Consider the following 12,110-nt stretch of genomic DNA (forward strand, 5'->3'; position numbering starts at 1 on the left):
TGAATTTTTCACCTAACCAACAGGTCTACTTTTTTATTACTTTTAAACCTAATCCATACTCAGTCCACACTGTTCTTAATAAGCCTGAGGCTGTTTGGGAGTGAAGGTTTAAATCAGCTCGTATGTTATGGGGGGAAAGCATCACTGAATTATCAAACCATGTAATAAGGAACACATTTGAATCCAATTCAAGAAATAATTTTATGAAGAAAAATAAATTAGTCCTCAGTTGTTATTTACCATCCAAATAGCACAGTGCTCTTTCATGACAGCACTGGAGGGAAAGTTGAAAAATGATTTTGCAGACATAAGATTTTCTCCCTGCCACTCGTTGTTGTCCCTATTTTTGCAGCTGAACTATTGTGAGGGTTAAAAGTGCACAAAATAAAGCATTTCCACATATGGCTGCACTTTCTTTTCATTTCTTGAAGTTATAATGTCTTTAACTGTTGATAATGGTATTATAAACTATCATTTAGTGAATTTTGAGTACATTAAATACATGAAACAAAGATGTGTAGCTCCAGCTGGACTCTGAACAGAAACACGGAGATCCAATTCACTAAAACCGCAGATAGCTACATGCAGGGCTTGCAAGGAGCCTTGTTGAACAGGTAATATTTACAATGGCAATAGAATAAAATAATAGAACAAAAAAAAAAAAGAAGCCGGTATCAGTTATGCCAAGAGGAAGACAAAACTGAAAAAATGGTACCATGGTGATAATCAAGAGAAGAGACATTGGCATACTGCTACATAGTGGACTGATACAGGACTTGAGTATGTAACAGTCCTCTGCCTTGGGGAACTCAGGATGTACACCATTTTTAAAACATTTTAATCCAGAGTCTCACACAAAATAAAAACAGGAACACCAGCAATTGCCAGGAATCCTTCCTCTTGGTCCCATGGGAATCTACACAACAGAGATTTTGAAGTAAATGTGAACACTGGTTTCTGTCCAGAAAGGGCAAAGTGAATGTCTCCAAATTCACTGCTTTGAAAGGACTCACTAACTGAGTTGGATATATGGAGATAACTTTTTAAGACGTCCTACTATTTGGCTGGTTTAGCAAAGAGGTAATATGCCTTGGTGTAAGTAGCCTCAGCCCCTATGTGCTGTTACAGGAATATCTGCAGCTGGAAAAGGAATGAAGCTGAAGGCGTAAAAAAAAAACAAAATAATCATAAAATCATTGTCCAGACACAAGGCTGTGCAACACCTTTCCTTAAGGGTAATCAAGACCCTTACTGGGTCTTAGAGATAAGAACAAAAAATGGTTACATGCAAATAACATGGAACCAGCGCAAGATCCATGTCCAGGCCATGCAGATCATGGTATTTTCACGGCATTAATACAAGTGCAAAAGAAACTGGCTTAAACCTTGCTTGAAAAGGGCATATAGAGATATCATGAGAAGGCCACAACTGATACAGAGCACAAGTCAGACACGGGAAGCAATAAGTTATAAATGTTTCTAACTCAACTAAGCTGCGCTTTTTGTTTTTCCAAGTAGCATCCATTGCGTTTCACCAACAACTAAAATACACACCCTATTTGGTCAATAAGATTGGAATTCTAATAAATGACAAAGAAGGCAACAGTGTTTTTATTAAAAATAAAATTAATAAGCCTTTTCTTCATCAGCAAAATTAAGTTTTGCTTCAACAAAATTACAAACTTTCAGTCAGAACTTGGCTGATAACCCACTGACCGGGCTCCGGTGTACTGTTTCCACCTCCATTTTCTGAAACCATGGGCATGTCTTTGGCTGTCTTTCATTTCACCTTGTGGGTGAAGGAGCCAGGTGCAGTCACAGCGGGTGGTAGGTCGATGACCAGCACAACGGTTTTCAGCTGAGAAGGAAGTGGCTTGATAAGAAACAATTTTCTCCAACCCCTTTACATGAGGCTGTGGAGACACCACACTGTGACTTACTGGGCTGCTGAGTCCAGGATGAGGTGACATGTGTGCCTGGGAAAAGATGTTCCCGAGCTACAGAAAAGGCATTGGATAAGTTCGGAAGATGCTGGAGGAGGGAGGCTACAGCAGAACTGTGAAAAATGAGTTACAAGACGGGAGCGGGAGCTCTGGGAACATGTGAGGATCTGCAGCTATGGAGCTATGGAGCCTTTGCTCCACAAGAATTGATACCAGATGACTCAGCCATACAAATCTGATACAGATCACACTATGGACATGTGACTGCTTCTGCCAAATTAGATACAGCACATGATGCAAGCTTGTGCCAACTTCACTCAGGCTGTTGAAAGACAGACAATAAGGATGAATAGTCTTAAAAGACAGTGTAGAGCAGTCAAGCACCACCTATTCAAACAGAAACCTTCTCACCAGACTTTACCCCTCCAAAACGGTGAACAAGCTTAAACCGGTGACATTAGGATATAAATGGGAATGCTGGACTCTGCCCTGAAGGGCCAAAATGAATGTCTCCAAATTCACTGCTTTGAAAGGACTCTCTAACTGAGTTGGATATATGGAGATAACTTTTGAAAGCTCATCCTACTATTTGACTGGTTTAGCGAAGTGATAATGTGCCTTGGTATAAGTAGCCTCAGCCTGCTGGTGCTGTTACAGGAACATCTGGTCACTGCAGCTGGAAAAGGATTGAAGATGAAGGGGTAAAAGAAAAAGAAATCATAAAATCATTGTCCAGATAAAAGCTTGAACAACACCCTTCCCTATGAGGAATCAAGACCTTTACTGGGTCTTAGAGACAGAAATAGAAAACAGTCACATGCAAATAATATGGAAATACCCTGAGCTTGACCAAGGCAAGCTCCATGCCCAGCTCATGTGGATCATGGAATTTCCACTGCATTAACACTAGTGCAAAAGAAACTGGCAAGAAGCAGTGTGTCCTGCACTCCAAATCCCAACCTGGGGCAATAGGAAGGATTTCCCATGGACTGTTCCTTCAATCTCTTATTGCATACACAGAGCAGAGCTCATCCTTCATAAACAAAGGGAAACTGTTTCTTTATTTAAAACAAAAACAAACCAAAAGAAACAAACAATAAAGAACCAAAACAAACAAAAAAGACAAAAAAAAAATCAAACCAAAACAGTTACATGGCAGATACTGATTTATACACACATATGTTTACCACGTATATATTTTATTGGCAAATAAAGAAAGATCAAATCTTTAATGAAATCAGGATGGGTTTGGGAGGTGAACTTGAGCTGAACTCCCCAGATTTTCATGGAACTTCAATTAAAACAGTTTCAGAGGAGTTGCTGAAAGCCAAGCACTTGCCATTGAAAGCTTAATTTAAAATGAGAACCAATTTTTGCACCACATTTCCCAGTGAAATTCCAGCCCTGATCCTAATTATGTATTTTTTTCTTGAATGTTAAGGATTTTTTTTGTTTCATATAAGCTGTGTGGCAATATATATAAGTTTTATCCCCAGGTCTTATGACCAGTGCACACATAGTGGGGACACTGGCAGTAGAGTGCATCATTACTGTGCAGAAAATGAATCTACCCTCTCCAGTCTAAAACTAGCGGTGAAATTTCAGTCAGCTCTTGTTACCATGTGCATTATATAAGGATTTAGATGGCTGGTCAGTGCTATGATGAGCAAAAAATGTGGGTCTGGGGAAATGAATGAGATCTACCTTCAGAAAACAAAACAGAAGAAAATAATTTAAATAAAGATCGTGGTTTAATTTCTGCTTGCCAGCCTGTTCTTATACAGTCCTAGGAATACAAGGTTAATACAAAACCTCACTGTAGGTCCCTTTTGAATATCAGTGGAATCAAGCAACTCAATCTTTGAGTTTTGCTTTGAAAATGCAGCCTTGCTTGATCAGATGCCCTACAATTCAATCTGAGGATTGGCTTCTGGGCATGAAAAGCTGACAGAGAGTGTCTGAATACTGACCAAAACTGTACAGAGTATCAATACTTTGCTGTATAAGATGGAATAGAAATTATTCTGAAACTGTTTTAAGTAATGATGGTGGGAGGTGTGCCTAAAGTAACAAAATCCAGCACTGTCTCCAGGATGCAGTTACCAAGACAAACCTTATGTGCTGTGGGGTTGAACCTCTCCCTCTGCCCAACCTATCTGCAAAGCAATTGAATAACATACCTGTAAACTGCAACTGAGCTCTTGGTGCTGTCATGTAAGGAGCAAGCATTGAAGTTCCATGATCTCACATGCAAATAGCAGCAGTAAATAGACTGAAAGACCTCATTCTGATTAAAACATTCATTTCTCATATTATTTCTAATTTTCAATTTACTCTCATAATTTTTTCTGTCCTCACTGTAGAGCAAAGATTTTTAACTCACTTAAGAAAAGGTAAAAACAAATTGTCCTGAAAGGCTCCCCAGTCTCCGTCCCTTGTGAAGATTCTCAAAAAGAGTTCTTCCTTCTTTCACCCTCTTGACCTAGGACCTTTTCTAACCTCATTGCATTCAACAGCTGTGGGACGTAAACTCCAAAACTGTGCATTTTTGTAGTCTGGGAGATGAAGTGAAATTTCAGATTGCCAAACACATATCCTAGTCTGTTATTGTCTCTTATGGGGCTGAAATATGGTCTTTAAACTGTGTGAATACTCAGAATATTCAACCTTATAATTGTTCATCTGCCATGAGATCCTCTTCATTTATTCCACAGGGCTGGATCCTGCCCTGTTGAAATTTCACAGTGTGAGACAATCAGGGAGCATCCAGACATTTCCAGGTCAGTATTGTCTGATTTGGTTGGTGATTAATAAGAAGCTCCTACCAGAGCCTAGGAATGAAAGGTTTCCTGTTAATGTTCATAGTCATCTGTGCACGACCAGATATCCAGCAGAACAAACATGCCAAAGCTCTGGAGAGGGGTATGGCTGTGGTTTTGCTGGGCTGACCAAAGCACTCAGGTTTTGGTGGCTGGACACCTACTGATGGGGCAATGGATAAGCATGGACAAGACAGCATTTGATCTTTCATACATACTGCCCAGCAACAGTTTTTATACTGCAGAGTGGTGGTATAGCAAACCTCTGCATGACGTATTCAAGAGATTTTGGGTTGGTATACCAGAGGCCCTCCCACTGGGATTGGCATTCATTGAACCATGTGCTAGGACAAGTGTTTGACATAGAAACAGATAAGCTGGTACAAGTTAGAAGAGAGAGCTAGTGCCTCCCCTCAGTCTGCTGCAGACCTGAGTTAACACCAGCTAAACCAGGCTGCTTCCAAGATGTCCAGGATTTCACAGAAAGCAACAACCTTCCAGTTGATCTTTTCAGCCTGCTACAACACTGCAAGGGGAAAATCAAAGCAGATTTTTCTCTCTACTCACACCTTTCACTCATGCAGTTTCCTATTTTGTAAAGAGACTGATGCTGTTTAAAATGCCAGATCCATTAAATGTTTTGTTTTCTGTAAATCAGAAAGAAAATGGTTGCTCACAGTTTTATGGGAAGCCATCAATCTTTCCCAAAGCAACTTACTGTACTGAAGAAAATAAACATTGCTGTGTATGTAAAGCAGAGCAGAAAGGCTGCAGTCATGGGCAAAACACTGCTTTCTTTAGCAGTAGCAACATATTAAAGACAAATGTAGTCCACTGAAAGTGACATAAATAAGTGGATTTCCAATCTGAAACATGGTTTTTAGCAAGAGACGCTTTTAATCCCCTTAAGTTCATTTCTAATCTGTCTTGGAAGTGCTTGTCTAAGGAATATTACATTGATATAAAGGATTTAATTTATTAAAACTAAACAGCAGCCAGCATACTACTAAATAATATCTTGTATGCAGTACTCTCCCAGATGAATAAAGCTGCTACAGGTAGAAAGAAAAAGCACAAACACTTGGCACAGCATTCATTAAAAATTCACACATTATGTTCCTGCACTCTCCTGCTCGCTGAGCTTTTCCCGATAAAGCAAACACTTTAGAATTCATAATACCTCTTTATCCCATGTGCACAAGTGACCTCCTCTCCTTTATGCACCTAGCAAATGAACAAGTACAAAAGGGAATAGAGTAAGCAGAAAACTAAACATGCCCTCTCCTACCCAAGAGCATAAAGGGAGGGCAGGCAGAGGTTCTCTGAAGGGTTTAGGGCAGCCTCTACCAAGATGCCAATGCTCTCACTACCCATTAGCTTTGGCTGGTACACACTGCATAGGCAACATCAATTATACAGTTAGTCAATTATTTTGAAGGGACTTTTTAGTGTGAGGTGTCCCTCCCCATGGCAGGGGAGGTGGAACTAGATGATCTAAAGGTCCTTTCCAACCCATATGATTCTATGATTCTATTACTTTTCTTAAAATAACAGTTGAAGGAAACAAAAGCTGCCTTCAGACTACATTTAAATCACTTGTTAACCACAAGTTTGGCAGACTATTTAGCAAGCAGCAAGAAGCCAAGCATCAAATGACAAAATGGCCTTCTTGTCTCTACCTGAGGATATGAAAATTCCCCCATGTTTCTAACAGTCCACCTTGAGACATCATTTCTCCATAAGTGCTTTCAGTACATAAGGTGGTGTCCAAACACAGTAGTTTCAAACAAGGCCCCAGAGATCTTTTAATCCTACGCACCAATCATGGAAAAGACTTGCAGAAATCTTGTGAAAATGAGTAACTAACTGTCTTAAGGGAAGATTTAGTCCACAAGGAACAACGTTCAGGTTCAAAAATGTACTGTTATGTATAAGGCCTCTTTCTTAAACCTGTGCAGTTCAATATAATATAGATTTTCAGGGTTTTTTTTTTAAAGTGTCTTGCCAAAAGAGACATTATTTATGGAGAAAACTGTTCTGCTATGGCACAGTGTATGTGTGGTGACTCATCTCACATTGCACCCATTGATTTTCTCTGAAGTCACAACGGAAGCATGCTGCTGTAAGTGAGATCAGAATTTGATCGCTTATTGTTATCACAGTGGATCTTAAATGAAACTATACATGACATAGTTTCCGTTCATTTTAATAATGGCTACCAGCCATACTGTCTCTCTTTTGAGCCTACATACCTTAAGTCAAATAGGGTCAAGATCGGGCAGCACTGGAACATCTCCAAACAAAACCGTGAAGGAGGAGGAGGTATTATTCAAGGATTAGGATTTCAAACCTGCAGAGAAACATGTTCATGAGGAGTCAGTGTATTAGTAGGTGTTTTCCACAAGGCAGTCTTGGATCAGTGATGATGCTGACTAAACATTCCCCTAACCAGCCTGGCCAAAAGAAGAGTCAGCAAGACATGCTGGTTTTTGCCTACTACATGATATCAAAGTAAAGTTATTCTCAGACTATTACAGACAGGTAGTCATGGCAGTTCTAGCAGTATTGCCACATGATTGTATGAGTAGAAGCAGGACTGGTTTTCCTGAGCTCTTGCGAAAGAGGAATGTCCCTGAAGCTGAGGGTCTTCCATAGGAAGCCATTTTTCCCTGGCTGTTTTATACATACACATTTTAACACAATAAATGAGGGGAATGAGAAAAACTTGTTATTCAAGGAAAAAAATAATTAGCACAGACAGCAAAGGCTTCTGTCTAATGGGAAATCCCTTTTCTTCCCTGCATTATTCCCACCGTTTTAGACGGTGTTGTAGCACAGTCAAGTGGTACCTACTGACATTTTTATTTTGGGTAAAAGCCCATGAAAATATTACAGCATGAACAAGTCATCAAGTCAGTTTATGAATCAATATACAGATTTCCTCCATGCCCATAGCTGATTTCCATAACCAAGAGCGTGCTGAAATCCTGTCTAGTTGCCAAATCAATTTTTCTTATATATGAACATCACAGCTACTTGAGAAAGGGAATCTGTGCCAAAAACATCACGCTCTTAACTAATTATTTCTGTGACTCCCTCCTTCCAAAGCACAATGACTGCCACATAAATACACATAACATTTATTAGGAACAGGCACACTTCCCACAGGTTCAGCCTGAGTGCAGCAGCACCCCTGACAAGCTCATCTTCCCTAACTGTGCAGCCAGCTTTTATCACAAGAAATAGTTCTGCTTCTCCCGGGACTTTTTTGCTGTGAAGTAATCAAGCACTTTCTGTCTCAGATAGGGCAGCCAGGAGAGTATGGAAATTCACAGCTTTCTGCAGAAGCATCCTGCAGAGATAACTGTGGTCTGGCGTTTGCTTTTGCTGGTCATTTCTACTGGTCTTGCCTACACCATCGTGCCCTCCCATGTGCCCCCTGTGTGTAACATCCATATATATCTCCTCTATCTATCTGGACCCAAATGTATTGTTAATATCAATTTGCATTTAGTTTGTCCTGAAGACTCTAGCTCCTGACGTGCAATAGTGCTGCTGGGAAACTGCCATAATCCCTTTGCCACGCAGCCTCACCTTTGGGCAGGGGTGTGCTGCTGACAGGGTAACCAGCATTCACAGCAGCTGAGCTGCTCCAGGAATTCATTGCAGGGTCTCACTCTCACCCAGTCTGAAGCTGCTGCCTGTGACAATGACATGAGCACAATACTTCATGTAAATAATTTCCAAGTGGAGGTACTCATTATTAATGCAGACAGCTCTGAAAGTAAAAGCAAACAGCATTTGGCAGCAAGCACTATTAATGAGAGCGTCATTAGGGAATTCATTCTGCAAACCACGGGGCGATTTGCCGGGCATTTCCTCACAAGACATCTCTGAGCAGATGTTGAGCAAGTACCACTGATGAGGAGCAGGCAAAAAGCGGGGTTAAAGTACTAATCCACATAGAGAGGAAGATGAGAAATTGTCAGGACAGCAGGGACTAAAGAGATGTGTGTTGGTATTGGCAGACTGAAAGTATGCTCTGTAATGAACACCATTGCATAGCAGAGACAGCACTGGGGTAGGTGATGGTTAGGTTTTGGTTCCAGCCTGCCAACACTGTTGGGGTTTCCAGACACCATTCCAGACACCATTCCAGACGCATTTCCAGGCACCATCAGGCACCATTATGCTTCTGTGTGTATGTGCAAGTGTGTGCACATGCATTTATGTGTGTGTATGCACACATGAGGAGCAACATCTAGGCTACTGAATGCTACTGAATCAGCAAGTCTTTTTGAAAGAGCAGGAGGTCACTAATGGACTTTTGTGAGGTGCCCTAGATATTTGTTACTTGGCATTTCTTCATATTTTGACTGTTTCCAAACATCTGGAAAAAATATAACTGAGAATATAGTAAATAAAATTAGATTCTGATTTTTGCCGTTTACCTATTTAATTTGATAATAAATAAAATATATAATGCACAAACCATTATACGTGAGAAATTATAAATAATGTTATAAAAAGCTGCCCTAAACCAAAAAAAGGTAAGGAGGGCAGAAGCAATTTGCTCCTGCTGGGGGGCAGGATCAATACTCATCTCACAGCATTCCCCAACAGGCTCTGTGGAAACATGTAAAATAGCCAGCTAAACTGACCCACTGGTAACATTAAGGTTTTGAAAGGAAAAGGGAGCATGTTCAAAAATTCCTACTCTTGTCTCTTAAAGGCAGCTTCTGTCATTGCAAAATAAAGCAGTGAAGAAAGAGAAAAAAAAACATTCCTCCCTTGTGTTCCATATTAATATATACTTTTGTTGAATACACTGCTGGCTCCGCTTCCCACAGCCAGAGCTCTTGGCTACTCTTCCCCATGTACTTCACTTAAGAATGAATAAATTTTCATCATTTCAAGCACTAGCAGTAGCAAGAAAAGGAAACGTCCTACTCAAATGTCTCCCAAATTACCACATACATAAGTTGCAAATTAAACATATTATGCAAAAATCTGAATCACTCATATAATGCAAGAGGACAGAGTGCACTCCAGGCTGCCTGATAATGTGCTGGTTTTCTGAAGAAGGTTTGAAGGAAAACTGCTTCCCTTATTAATAAGGTCTAGGGAACATTTTGCACTGTCCTTCACCAATGTGCTTAAAAGAAAGGACACCCAAGCAGAGGTTGAGACTGGGTGGCATATTCACTACCTCAATTAGGACAGGTGTCCAAGTCTCCTGAAAATTAGCTTTGAGCAGCCAGTCACTGTGCCATTGCTGTGCAATCAGGCACTGGGTATTGAAACACTAATTCTGTGGTATGTTCTGGTGCTCCAGGGCTTTGGACCACCAACTGGGACAAATGCTGGTACCCTGAGCATCAGTGGAGCTCTGAGGATTGTCTGAGTACATGTCAACAGCACTCTCACACACTATCCTAATTTAAAGTGATGTTTCACTTCACTGATGGCAAAGTTTCCAGACAGCGTAGCTCTGTCCCAGTGCTAATCTCCTGGCATGCATAGGGTGTGCTGCCAGATAGGTGCTAAATGCTAACACCAAGGGGATTATCACCTTCCCTCCCTGCCCTGCCCCAGCTGGGCCGTGGCGCAGGAAATGCCACAGCCATCACACACTGCAGAGCAAAGCTTCTGCAGATTCCTGTTGGGGAGAGACAGTAGAAGTGGAATTTGAGCTCGAGCTCTTTGTTGTGGCAAGGCTGAGCCCTTCCCAGAGGTCTCAGGGAAACTGTCCATGTTTCTTGGGGGAGCAAGCAGTCTGGGGTATTGTTGAGGGATAAACAGCAGCCAAGTGCTTGCTAAAATACTTCATGAGCACTGCAAAAGTTATAATACTCAAGGACTGTAATGCTGCAAGCCAGCTGAGATCTTTCTAAACCCTTCATTTCAGATGAAGAACATACAGTTGCAGTCAAGCACATAGCATCCCAAGCTCCATACATCAACCCATGGCATCTCTGAGAAGGAAATAAGCACCTGTTTCCACCACACAGGTAGTGCCATTTTGTAACATCATCTTGCTATTAGTAGATATAAGTACCTAAGAAATAAAAGCTATAGAAAAGACCTGCCTGTAGTGTGCCTATGTAACAAATCCATAGCTTTTCTAGGTACTAGGCACAGGAGTATCCTAATCAATATCCTAATTTTATTGTAGACTAAAAGCCAATTCTTGATCTAATGGTTAACACTATCAACAGTTAATGATTTAAAACTTGGTGAGAAAAATATCTACCCTGTGCTGCTTGTTTATGGATCTTTGGGTTTGGCCTTAGAGCTACAAAATTAAAATGCTTACTCTGAATCAGAATTTACTATATTCTACCTCTGTCTCACAGTTTATATAAAGAGATCATGACTTCCTCTGGAAACATAAATAACCATGTCTCTACAGCAGCAGAGCCAGACACAACGGACAAAAATCATCAAAATTGCTAACCAAACAAGCAGAAGGAGTTATTAAAGAGCATTTAAGCTCCCACATGTTTATTTTCAGTGATTTCCACTGTGAGCACTGCCTTGGCTCTCTCAAAGAGCCAGGACACTGATTGTACTCCCATTAAACAATGCCTGTCGTCAAGCCGAGAAACTGGATAAAATGTGTGGTTATTAAGCCCTTCAGTGTAGTTATAGATGACAAGAAAAAAAGAGGGGAGACTGCATCAGTGGTATGACTTCTCTCACAAGAGGAGAGAACAAATAAGTATGATAGCAGAAGTTATAAATGTTTCTAACTCAACTAAGCTGCGCTTTTTGTTTTTCCAAGTAGCATCCATTGCGTTTCGCCAACAACTAAAATACACACCCTATTTGGTCAATAAGATTGGAATTCTAATAAATGACAAAGAAGGCAACAGTGTTTTTATTAAAAATAAAATTAATAAGCCTTTTCTTCATCAGCAAAATTAGGTTTTGCTTCAACAAAATTACAAACTTTCAGTCAGAACTTGGCTGATAACCCACTGACCGGGCTCCGGTGTACAGTTTCCACCTCCATTTTCTGAAACCATGGGCATGTCTTTGGCTGTCTTTCATTTCACCTTGTGGGTGAAGGAGCCAGGTGCAGTCACAGCGGGTGGTAGGTCGATGACCAGCACAACGGTTTTCAGCTGAGAAGGAAGTGGCTTGATAAGAAACAATTTTCTCCAACCCCTTTACATGAGGCTGTGGAGACACCACACTGTGACTTACTGGGCTGCTGAATCCAGGATGAGGTGACATGTGTGCCTGGGAAAAGATGTTCCCGAGCTACAGAAAAGGCATTGGATAAGTTCGGAAGATGCTGGAGGAGGGAGGCTACAGCAGAACTGTGAAAAATGAGTTACAAGAC

The 12,110-nt window shown here is 40.8% G+C and overlaps 1 long non-coding RNA gene across 1 annotated transcript; it reads right to left on the minus strand.

Annotated features, from left to right (window-relative positions):
* Positions 1-1,716: 1,716 nt before the first annotated feature.
* On the minus strand, positions 1,717-11,882 carry LOC133277223 (uncharacterized). Its single transcript, XR_009746133.1, has 3 exons — positions 11,748-11,882; positions 2,782-2,976; positions 1,717-1,858 (listed from the first exon to the last, which is right to left on the minus strand). It is a non-coding gene; the product is annotated as an uncharacterized LOC133277223 (long non-coding RNA).
* Positions 11,883-12,110: the final 228 nt, after the last annotated feature.

Source organism: Pezoporus flaviventris, unplaced genomic scaffold, assembly GCF_033815535.1.
Source record: "Pezoporus flaviventris isolate CSIRO_AGI_PZ_B2104156 unplaced genomic scaffold, CSIRO_AGI_Pfla_v1 ptg000054l, whole genome shotgun sequence".
Classification (NCBI taxonomy): domain Eukaryota; kingdom Metazoa; phylum Chordata; class Aves; order Psittaciformes; family Psittacidae; genus Pezoporus; species Pezoporus flaviventris.